Genomic DNA, 11115 nt, shown 5'->3' with positions numbered 1-11115 from the left:
CCTGTATCTCTACCAATGCTCATGTTACAACTTGCATCAAAGCCAATGCCCATGTTACACTCTACATCAAGGTTAGTCAACGTCTCTATGCTTTTGTAGATCTGCTAACAATTAACATCCTTCACTATGACGTGGCATCTTAGACATGCCATTAGGATATTTCACTTCTCATCTCAAATGAGAATATTCTCTCATCATCTAGAGAGATATTATCACCACCTGTCTCTAGGTCAAACTTAACACATGAGTCCTATCTCCATCTTGATCATAATCTAGTACATAAATTTATGGGATTCTGGATCGACATATATCGCCCCCACAAAAGTTTCGCCATGTTTTCTTCTCCTTCAACTCATATACTCTATCTTTGTCACTACCTTTGACACATTTTGTCTAGCCATCACGCCTTCACCCTCTTTAGTCATTATCTGTTGTCTAGGTTTAGAGCCATTTACCAATTGGCTCTGATAGCAATTGTTGGTGCAACGGATGCGATCATTGCACATCTTTGGCCACAAGCAATCAAATAAAGTACATAGAATAAATACAAGAGAAGAAACGAGAGAATTTGTTAATGATCTCGACCAATTTTGCTTACGTCTCCGGGAGCGCTAAGCGACTACCAAGATATTATTAGAGAATATGGATTACAAACCCTAGCACACCGATGGGCCCATCTACCCATGATGTGTTTCTATTTGGTGCTTATATCTGATGCACATTATAACAAGGGACTTGAGTCCAATATATAACATTGGTTACTCTACTTTATTCCAACACTAGACAATGTGAGACTAACACAATAACATATTTCAAGCATCCCTAACAAAATTAATATAAACTCTGCTTAATCCGGGATAGGGAGACAAAAGATTTAGGGACAAAAGATCTTAGTTCTCTCCTTCAACCCCACAACTCAATCTCTGTAACACATTCTCTATCATCTCATTGACCTTGGTGGTTGCCTGCATGTGTGGTTCTATTTTGATCTTCTTGCTTACTTGCTTAGATGTGACTTCTTCTGTATTAACCTCCTCACTCAAATGTTCATCTATACTCACATTGTTACTTGCCTTTCCAATAGCATGTGAAACATTATATCCCTCATCTTCCTTAATTACATCAGCCTCCTCGTTTTTTTAAAAGCCTTAGACTGAGAAGTATGTAGATGAGAATAAAGTATCTCATCACACCAGAATATAACTTATCTCGTTAATACTACTTACTATTTGATATGTGTCTTATTTTCTCTCTTTATAAGTTTTCATTTTAAAATATATAATAAAAAGAAAAAATAAGACATATGTTAAATAATGAGTGATTTTAAGGATATAAGTTATCTTATTATATGTACTTTATTCACACTAATGGTACATATCCTTTTATTAGTTTCCATTTGCCAAGTTAAAGAGACAAAAACCTTGTAAATTACAAGGAAAATAATTGCTATACATGCTATGTGATATACACTCTAATGGAACTATTTGAATATAATTAATACGAGTGAAGTATATGTATAATTATGATAACTAAGAATACAAATATAATAAATAAGTGTTTTATGTTATTATTTGATATATTCAATTCTGAAGTTTCATATCTATTAACTATATAATAAAAAAAATCTTTATTATGTCATCATGGACACATGTCACTCTTTCATTTACTTTCCCCCTAAAAGAGCTTCATGTTCATAAGTTAGGATTCTCTCCATTAATGGAGGGGCAAGTGCTTCAAAAAACAAAGAGAAATGCAACTTCCAACGACACCTTTATCCTTTTGTTAATAATGAAATTACACATTTGTCATTAAAAACAAGTGCAAAAGCATGTACTTGCATGGAGAGGATCCTTGTTCCATGCTCATATAGTGAATTCTCATACACTATATTTCATCTTCTACTATCTATGTATGATGAAAAGAACAATTTTGTAATTAACAACAGTCATTCAACAACGCAATTTCGAACGGCGCTGTTGAAAACGAGACAGAAGAACATCAACAACGCATACTAAAGCAAACACTGTAATGTGAGTAACTTCAACAACACATTCTTGAAACAAGTTGTTGAACATCAGTAATGTTAGCACTGACTTGAATGAGTTATATTTAATAGCGTATGTAATAGGAAGCGCTGTTAATGTTCATCAATTCCACAATGCAACATTGAATAAGTGTTGTTGAAGATGACACAGTAAAAACGCCATCTTAATTATGCGCTGTTGATTGTATTTGACTTTTTAAGTATCAGAGATATTAATGGCTGAATGGTTATGCGTCTCTTTGTTTCTTAAAATATTAATGGTTGGATGATTTATCCGTCTCTTCGTCTCTTGAAATATTAATGGCTGAGTGGTTGTGCGTATCTTTGTTTCTTGGAATATTAATGATTGTTCATTTATAAATATTGTGGTTCACTCCATATTCTATTTCCTCAGTAAGAATATGTGTTTCTATAGGATTATGTTCATGTTCTCCTTGTATATATTTTTTTTATCTCCTTCATATTGTCTCCTTTTAAAATTTGTCATGGCACCCAAGGAGATGAAGATAGGAGGAACAAAACATAAAGTAACAAAACAAAAGAGCAATACAAGACAAAAAGAAAAAGAAAGTTTTGTTAAAAGGAATAGAAAAAAGACAGATAGTAGATCTCAACAACTCGAATTGTTAAAATGTAAAGTTGTAGTATCGGGAATCCTATATCAGAATCATGTCAATGAGATCTTTAACAACTTTTGATTTAGCAAAAAGACCCAGATTTCAAAAGGAAAATGACTGTTATACAAGATTAATCTACAAATCATTGAGTTTATTCATCTACCAAATCATTCAGTTCATTAGTTTCCTTCATTGTAATCTACAAAATCATTTAGTTCCTTAATTTGGTTCATTTGGTTCATTGTAATCTACCAAATCATTTAGTTCATTATATTGTCATCTACCAAATCATTTAGTTCATTATAATGTATTTTTGCACTTTATAAGAATGAAGAATGAACAATTAGTTTGGATGTTAATTTCTATATTTTTGTTATTTATTTGAATGATTATTAATGTTTAATATTTTTGCAGTCCATATTAATAAACACAATAAGCAAATTAACAAAACGTAATAAACACAATAAACAAAATTTAATGTACACAATAATATGGTAATTTACTTCATGACAACTTCATATTAATTAACTTATTTTCATGTGGTATTTTGACCTATAATATAATATGTTAATTTAACAGCGCATAATTAGGAATACGCTGTTAATTTTGAAAATGGGTTCAGTTTAACAGCGCATAATTAAGATTGCGCTATCAATTAGATTTTATTCAACAACACAAACTTGAGATAGCGCTATCGTTTAGTTTCTATTCAACAACACATCATCTAGGAAGCGTTGTTGATGTGTTCATGAAAATGAGTAGTAAACAGTTGGATCACAACAACAGCGCAACCCTTAAGAGAAACGATGTTGAAGATGTCAATACAATAGCGCTACCGTGAATATACGCTATTGAATATGTCTTATTAACAACGCTATCTATAGAAAGCGCAGTTAAATTATTACTGCAGTTTAAATATCTTAAAGATGAATTAGTTCCCTCTACGCTCTCAAACTTAATCGAAAAGAAACCTCATACTCTCAGAAAACCCACATACTCTTATAAACCCTAAAAAAAACTTCATCAATGGCTTCCCAAGGTGGTGATCATAGTTCTCACAGTGGTGACGAAGCTAAACTGACTTCACAAGACAAGCAAATCGTTGTTAAAAAATGAACTCCATGGGGAATGACTTCCATGAAGAATGTCATTCGGGTAAGAAGTAAAGATGTGAAGATAGAAGTTCAATGAAACTCAAAAGGTCAACCAATAAACTCGAATGGTGACAATTCATTGGTAAGCTACATTGGGGTTGTGGTTAGGTAGAATGTGCTGCTAACATTCAACAAATGCACTGATGTTAGATTGAATGTTGTGAAGGAGCATATTTGGAATGAAATAAGAGTAAATTTATTTTTCAGTTTGTGTTTTTATGTTTGCATGCAATGTACGTATATGTGTTTGCATGCAATATACATATATGCATGTGTTTGCATGCAATATAATGTATAATGTGTTTTAATTTCAGTCAATTATTGATGTTGGCGAGGAGCATAAGGATTATATCCTTATATCGACTGGCAAGGCTCTCCGATAATTCAGAACTGATGTTGGAAGATGTATTAGAGATGTTGATGATAATGTCAACCTAAAACCTCCAAAGAAATATGAAAATGTCGTTGAAGGAGAGGATTGAAAGACTTATGTCACCTTACACACACAAGACGAGTCTTTCTTGGTAAAATCATATTCTTTGTATTAACTTTATTCTTATATATGCTTTTGTATATACATATATATGATAGCTGATGTTAATGTTGTTTGTTTTTGCATAAAGTAAGTAATGAAAATCGCAAGAGGGCATCTAAGCCTTTGTATCCATATCGAGATTCTCGAGCAGGGTATAGAGGAATCGAAGAAAGAATTGTAAGTATTGTTAATTTATAAGTACATTATTGGTTTTGTTTTGTATGCATATATATATATAATTACATTATTATTGGTTATGTTTTGGCAACTGGGCAACAAAAATGATACACCTTTGACTCCACATGTAGTAGAACTCGATGTTCTATGGGTTGATGCTCGTAAGAACAAGGATGGTGTCATCGACAATGAGAAAGTTCAAGAAGCCGCAAAAACATGTTCTAAGTGCTCATTTTTTAATTATACTTAATTAATTTCCATACTTTATTTATCAAAATGTGATTAATTAACATGATATTTTTTTATTGATTTGTTAGGTTGCCCTAAAAGAAAAGAAGACACAACCAGATAGTCGCATAATACTTGATAAGACACTAGGATTGTCTATATACCCTGACCGTATCCAGGGTGCAGGATTTGGGGTTAGCCAACAAACATTTGTACTCATCCAAAGCGTGCAACCAAAGCCCAAATGAGTCAGGTTCAAAATTAACTGGATGGCCTCATGCAACGGTTCAACGAATTTGAGCAATCAATGAAGGTGAAGGAAGCCGAGTGGCAACAACTAGCTAGTACTGCTGACACTGTTCCTTCAACTATCAATGAGAGTTGCACACATGCTCCTTACAACATTACCATTCCGATTCCCATTCATGAGGTAATTTAGTTAACTTATTTTAATTTATTTGCCATTTAGTTTATAGTCGTAAACTAATTATAAGTTTTAACTAACGTATATGGAATTAATTCTTGCAAACTTTTTCTGGATACCCCATCTAGCCGAGTGGTGGGTGTTGGGAAAGTGCACAAGTCGACCGACGCTATGTTACATAATGCACGTATCCCACGCCATTATGTGAAGGTCTCGATTGATGTTGCAATCTATGATGATGTGTTGCTGCCAATTCCTCTCGATGAAGATATCTTCACAGTTGGAGGGGCTATAGGCACTTTTGTGACTTGACTAGTAGACCTTGTACAAATAATTTCTTCTAAGGTATGATTTTTCACCTTATGCTCACTAATATTATATATAGTGATCTATAATTGATATGTTTTTTATTGAATATTTCAGGAAAATGTACACTCCACCCTTAGTAGCAACCAAAAGACTAAGCCATCTTCGGGTGATGTGAGCTCGAAGCCATCTAAGGGTGATGTGAGCTCGAAACCATCTAAGGGTGACGTGAGCTCAAAACCATTTACGGGGATATGAACTCCAAGAAGACTACCAACTATTATACTTAGTTGTTTGAGCATGTATAGAAGTTGGGAGATGATATAATAAGTATATCAATTCCGAAGGAAGTCTTCGGGATTGATGCTGAAGAATACATTAGCATCAATGAAGTCTAGGATGTAAATAAACATGAATGGATAGGTGCAACTGTTATATGTGTATATATGAGGTAAATTATGTTTCCCTAACTTCTCACTTTTGCAAGGCGGTGTGTTATAATTAACTAACATTTGTGTTATATATATTAGATACTTGTATGAAAATTTTGTTTCGATGAATAAGAAAAAGGTGATGTTCATATCCCTACACATTATCGCTTTGGTGTCGAGTGACAAAAATAATATTGAGGAACAGACAAAACGAATTGCAGATACTCTTCTCATTCGTAAAGAAACTGCAGATTTATTCCTTGCACCTTTTAATACCGTTGAGCATTTTTTAATTGTCTTTTATATTTCTGTCTTTAGTATGTTTTGTGTGCTTAACATTTCCTAACTATGTACATATGTTTTTTAGACAACATTGACTTTTGGTTGCCATCAATCGGGTCAATGAAGAAATACACTACTTTGACTCATTGGCACATGGTGGTCCGGACAAGTACCCCGCTATAAAAGAATTGTTTTCTAAGTAAGCAGACTACTCATTTAAACTTTTACTTACACTTTCACTTTCCTAGTTTTTTCATAATTAATGACATTTTATATTGTTTAGTGCGGTGAGAGTTTACAGAGGCTGTAATCGTTCTAGAAAAACGATACCACAACACAAAATCAAGTGGACTCATATAAAGGTATTGACACAAATCACCTCAAACAATTATATGTGTAGTGTATTCTTATTTCAATTAAGGTTATACTTATATATTTACTTCATTTTAATTGTAGACCCCTTGCCAAACAAACGAGGTACATTGCAGCTATTAAGTGCTTAAATTCATGAAGAAGATCATTCAACAATGGCCAACTAATGAAATCAAGTTTGTTGGCAAATCATAGATATAGTAGATTTTTGCACAGATTGTAGCTTAGGGAATTCAATTAATGTTCAATGTAATGTATATGATTTGATTTATGTAATATGTGTTTCTGTAACATTACATTGTAATTAATGTTCAATATATAAATTCAGTTGAAATTTAATTGTGTTCATATAGTTGTAATTTGGTGTTTCTGTATGCGTTTAGTTTGTTGTTTTGTTTTGTTTCTGTATGCATTTAGGTTATTTTCTGTTGTGTGTTTAACTATGTAAAATTAGGAATAATGGTCTTGAACAATGTTTTTTTATGAATGCGTTTTTTAACAATGTGTTATTGACTACGTTGAATTCAACAACGCATTCATAAAAAAACAATGTTGAATACTTATCTCCACTACAAGAAATGTGCCATATACCTACGAACGCTTATAGTGATAGCTAATACAACCATTAGTATAGACATAATATACCTATGGGCGTACAATAAAGCATAGGTATAAGTATAATATGGCTACAGAAGTCTAAGTTCGTAACTATAAGTATTAGTGACATAATGGATTCTATAGGTATATATGTCTTATACCCACAGAAAGTATTGTTTGTAACTATATGCTTTAACAACGACTTCAAAACCGTAGGTATAGATTGCATATACCTAGAGATGCCTACATTTAAAATCGTAGGTATAAATTGCATATATCTTTAGATGTGTAATTTCGAAACTGTAGATATATATTGCATATACCTACAGATGCCTACTTTCAAAATCATAGGTGTATATATTAAACATTTTGTCTTTTTAGTTCTTAATCCCTAATCGCTTTTACTTAAACTATCTAGAATCCATATTCTCTCATTAATGACTAAATATTTATTAATAATTTTTTATATTATTTCTATTAGTATATGAATTTGGTTACGATGTTATTGAGGTAATGAATTCAGAGAATTTAGAGACGACTCGAATAATGACTTTACTATAAAAATTCCTTAAAATTTAGGTGATAAATCAATTTTTATTTGTTTTTATATATGGAATTAATAGCTTAGAGACAGTGTTGGTCATAGACATGTTTCCCATTTTCAGAGAAGTTAGAGACGACTCGAAGCATGAGCTTACTATAAAAAATCCAAAATATAATTAGGTGATAAAATAGTTTTTAATTATTTTTTGTATGGAATTAATAGCTTAGAGATGGTGTTAGTCATAGACCTTCTTCTTATTTTCAGAAAAGTTAGAGACGACTCGAACCATAACCTTATTATAAAAATTCCATTTTTTTAGATATTTAAAATTTAAAGGATGATTAGGGTAATTTACTTTTAGATTAAAGAAATAGAATTTCTAATTTTATTTCTATCCAATGTAGTATATAAACAAAGTAATGAAATAAATTAATAGGCTTTGATTTTGCTAGATGTGATAATTTCTAAAACAAATAAACAACTTAAAAAATGGATTATAAAAGTAACAAATAATAAATGTTAAATAAAATAAGTTAAAATGAGTAATTAGGTAATAAAAGTAAGGAAGTAAATTGGGGTTACCCCTTGTGTGGCAAAAGCAACGAAGAAGAGAAAAGGGGAGAGGGATTGAAATCCATAAATTGGCCAACCTCTCCTTTTCTACCAGCGGCGATAGCAGTTCAGGCATACAAGTAGATGGTGGCTTGCGATTCCGGATCTGGTCCATCCGTTGGTTTCATCCTTATGTGATGCAACCTTCTCTTCTTTCTCACACTCGACATTCCAGTTCCATGCCGGCAGGGAATCATGATGATTGACAGCTTCACGGTCTTGCCATGGAAGAGTAATGAAGCTCTAAGACGGTTTCAAGCGTACCAACTAAATCGAAGGTTTTAACGCTGTGTGGAACGACTACGAAGCTCTCTTCTCCATTCTCCTCACCTTGTTTGGGGTTCATTTCCGACCAAGCCAGTTCGTTCCTTGTGTGGACAGTTTCCACGATGGGGATGACTATATTTGTCTCCCCTTCTCATGTTAAGCAAAACCGGTCTAGGCTTTCAAAGGACATAGAAATGTCTTTCAAGATGTTTCGGTCATCGCATCGGGGCGGTAAGCGGTGCTGCAAGGACGTATGATGCTGTCGTGGTACTATTCTTTTTTTAACTACTAATTGTGCATTTCATGATTTGTTTCATGATTATACCATGAGTTCGTTATTACTCTTTACTTTTGATATATAATACTATTTAGTTTTGAGCAGTTCTGTATTAATTTTACAAATGAAAAGCTACAACAACACTTTAATCAAGTTCGATAATTCTGACACAATTTGCCATCTATATATTGATATTTATTTTTTCCCTGATATATTTTATCATGGTTCAATTCTTGCCACATGTTTTTAAAATGGAACAAGAAGAATACACCCAAGAAGAGATCAATTGGAGTTATAGAGTTTGTTGACAACCAAGATGTTTAGGATCTAATTGAGAAAGTATTTACTATTGCTTAATGCATTGATAGTTTCTTTTATGTCTGCTGAACTCTAAAGCATGTGATTTGTTTATATCCAATTATAAGTACAAAACTCTGTTTGTTCTCTTTTTTAAGAAAATGCATAGCTTTTCAAATAGTAATGAAGTACAATATGCTCTTCAGTCGTACAAATTCTCTCATTTTCCTACAAGGAACTCAGATACATATTATTTTATTATTCAATCTTTGCAGAATCCCGGTGGAATAATTTCACTTCTTGATGAAGCCTGGTACGGGACCAATAGAAACTTCACTGTTAATCAAACACTACTAAGTTATAGACAATGGTCTTTTGCATAATCACTTGATTTTTGTTAGTTTTATAATTGCATGCTACTTCTACAAAGAAAGGACATGTGCGTTGTATGAGAAAGATGTCGAAATAAAAAAAGTGAAGGTTTATTTGTCCGAAAATCAAGAGTTATAGATGGTTAAGCATATAGAAAGTATGATGACAAATATGATATCATTTATTTAAAGTCAATTTTATAGAGGAGATGTTGATGACATGATAGAAGTTGCAACACAGGTGTACCGTATTACCCTCAATTTTTTTCAAAGTTCATGTTATATTTGTATCAATTTTATGAACTGATTGAGATAGCTTAACAGGTCTACTAAAGTTAATTTCTAATTTGTTCTTTTATGAACTCGTCTGCTATAGTTCAGTAACTCCAATTCTCATACATAGAAGCAACACTATGGCATACTGATATATATGTGTTTGGTAATTGTTATTGGGTTGACTATTTTGATTTATATGCATTGGATATTTGTCATTGAGTTGATTATGTGAGTATATAACTATATATTGTACCTTGAGTTAAGGACACAACATATCGCAACAAAATAGTTCACTAACTTGTATTATTTTCCTTTCGGTTTCAATAGATTCAAGATTCTTCTACTACCCCCAACTTCTTTTGGTTCTCCAAATTTAGATTTTAATGAAGCTAATGAAAATGGTACAACAATTTTTCATTAATAGAGTTTTTTCATTGGGTTATTTTATTCATTCATTGATGTCTTTTTTATTTTTTGCAGGTGAAGGTTAGTAGGTAATTTCTTTTTGATGCAACAAAATCGGAAATGAACCATTATGATTTTTGTTTTGGAAACACAATTTGTATATATTGTTATATGGACATTCAAATTGTGTAAGTTAGGATTATAAGACTTTTTATATCTATGATATATGTAGTTATGTTATTTTTAGATCGACATATTTAATTAATATAATTCATTGGATTGTATGACTTTTTTAATTTTAAATATAACGATGTGTTCATATATTTATTTTTCCATTATAAATTCATTTTATGATTTCATATTAAGATCTGTCACTAAAACAGGTCGAAATGGAACTGTGAGTATAAGTATGACTCTTTTAATATCACCAATACTAATGGAATAAAACTGTAGGTATAAGAAAACCATATTAATCTATAGTGATGGACAAAAACTGAAGGTATAAGTTTTTAGCCTTATACCTACGGTAATGACGGGCATAACTAAAACATATAGTGATAGGGAAAAGCCGTAGGTATAAATACCTTTAGTGACAGATAAAATCCGAAGGTATAAGTTAAAGTTTATACCCACACTTCCGACAGTCGTTACTAAAACCTATAGTGACAGTGAAATTCCGTAGGTATAGTGACTTAAATACGATTGACAAAAACGGTTGTAGATAAAAGTTTTTTGTGCTATACCTATAGTTTTTCATCTTTTACCTATGGTTTTCGTCCATAGGTATATGACAAATTTCTTGTAGCGCTCTCATTATTTTCTTTTAGCTATACAACAAAACATTTTAGAAGAAGCGCTATTAGTATGATCAACAAAACTATTTCCTCTGCACTTAATCA

General features: G+C 32.0%; 1 long non-coding RNA gene across 1 annotated transcript; it reads left to right on the top strand.

Annotated features, from left to right (window-relative positions):
• Positions 8310–10325, top strand: LOC109354155. The gene is made up of 4 exons (XR_002108511.1): positions 8310–8857; positions 9440–9477; positions 10139–10212; positions 10292–10325. It is a non-coding gene; the product is annotated as an uncharacterized LOC109354155 (long non-coding RNA).

This window comes from Lupinus angustifolius, chromosome LG08 (genome assembly GCF_001865875.1).
Source record: "Lupinus angustifolius cultivar Tanjil chromosome LG08, LupAngTanjil_v1.0, whole genome shotgun sequence".
NCBI classification, from domain to species: Eukaryota; Viridiplantae; Streptophyta; class Magnoliopsida; order Fabales; family Fabaceae; genus Lupinus; species Lupinus angustifolius.
This window is presented reverse-complemented; position numbering and strand designations above follow the sequence as displayed.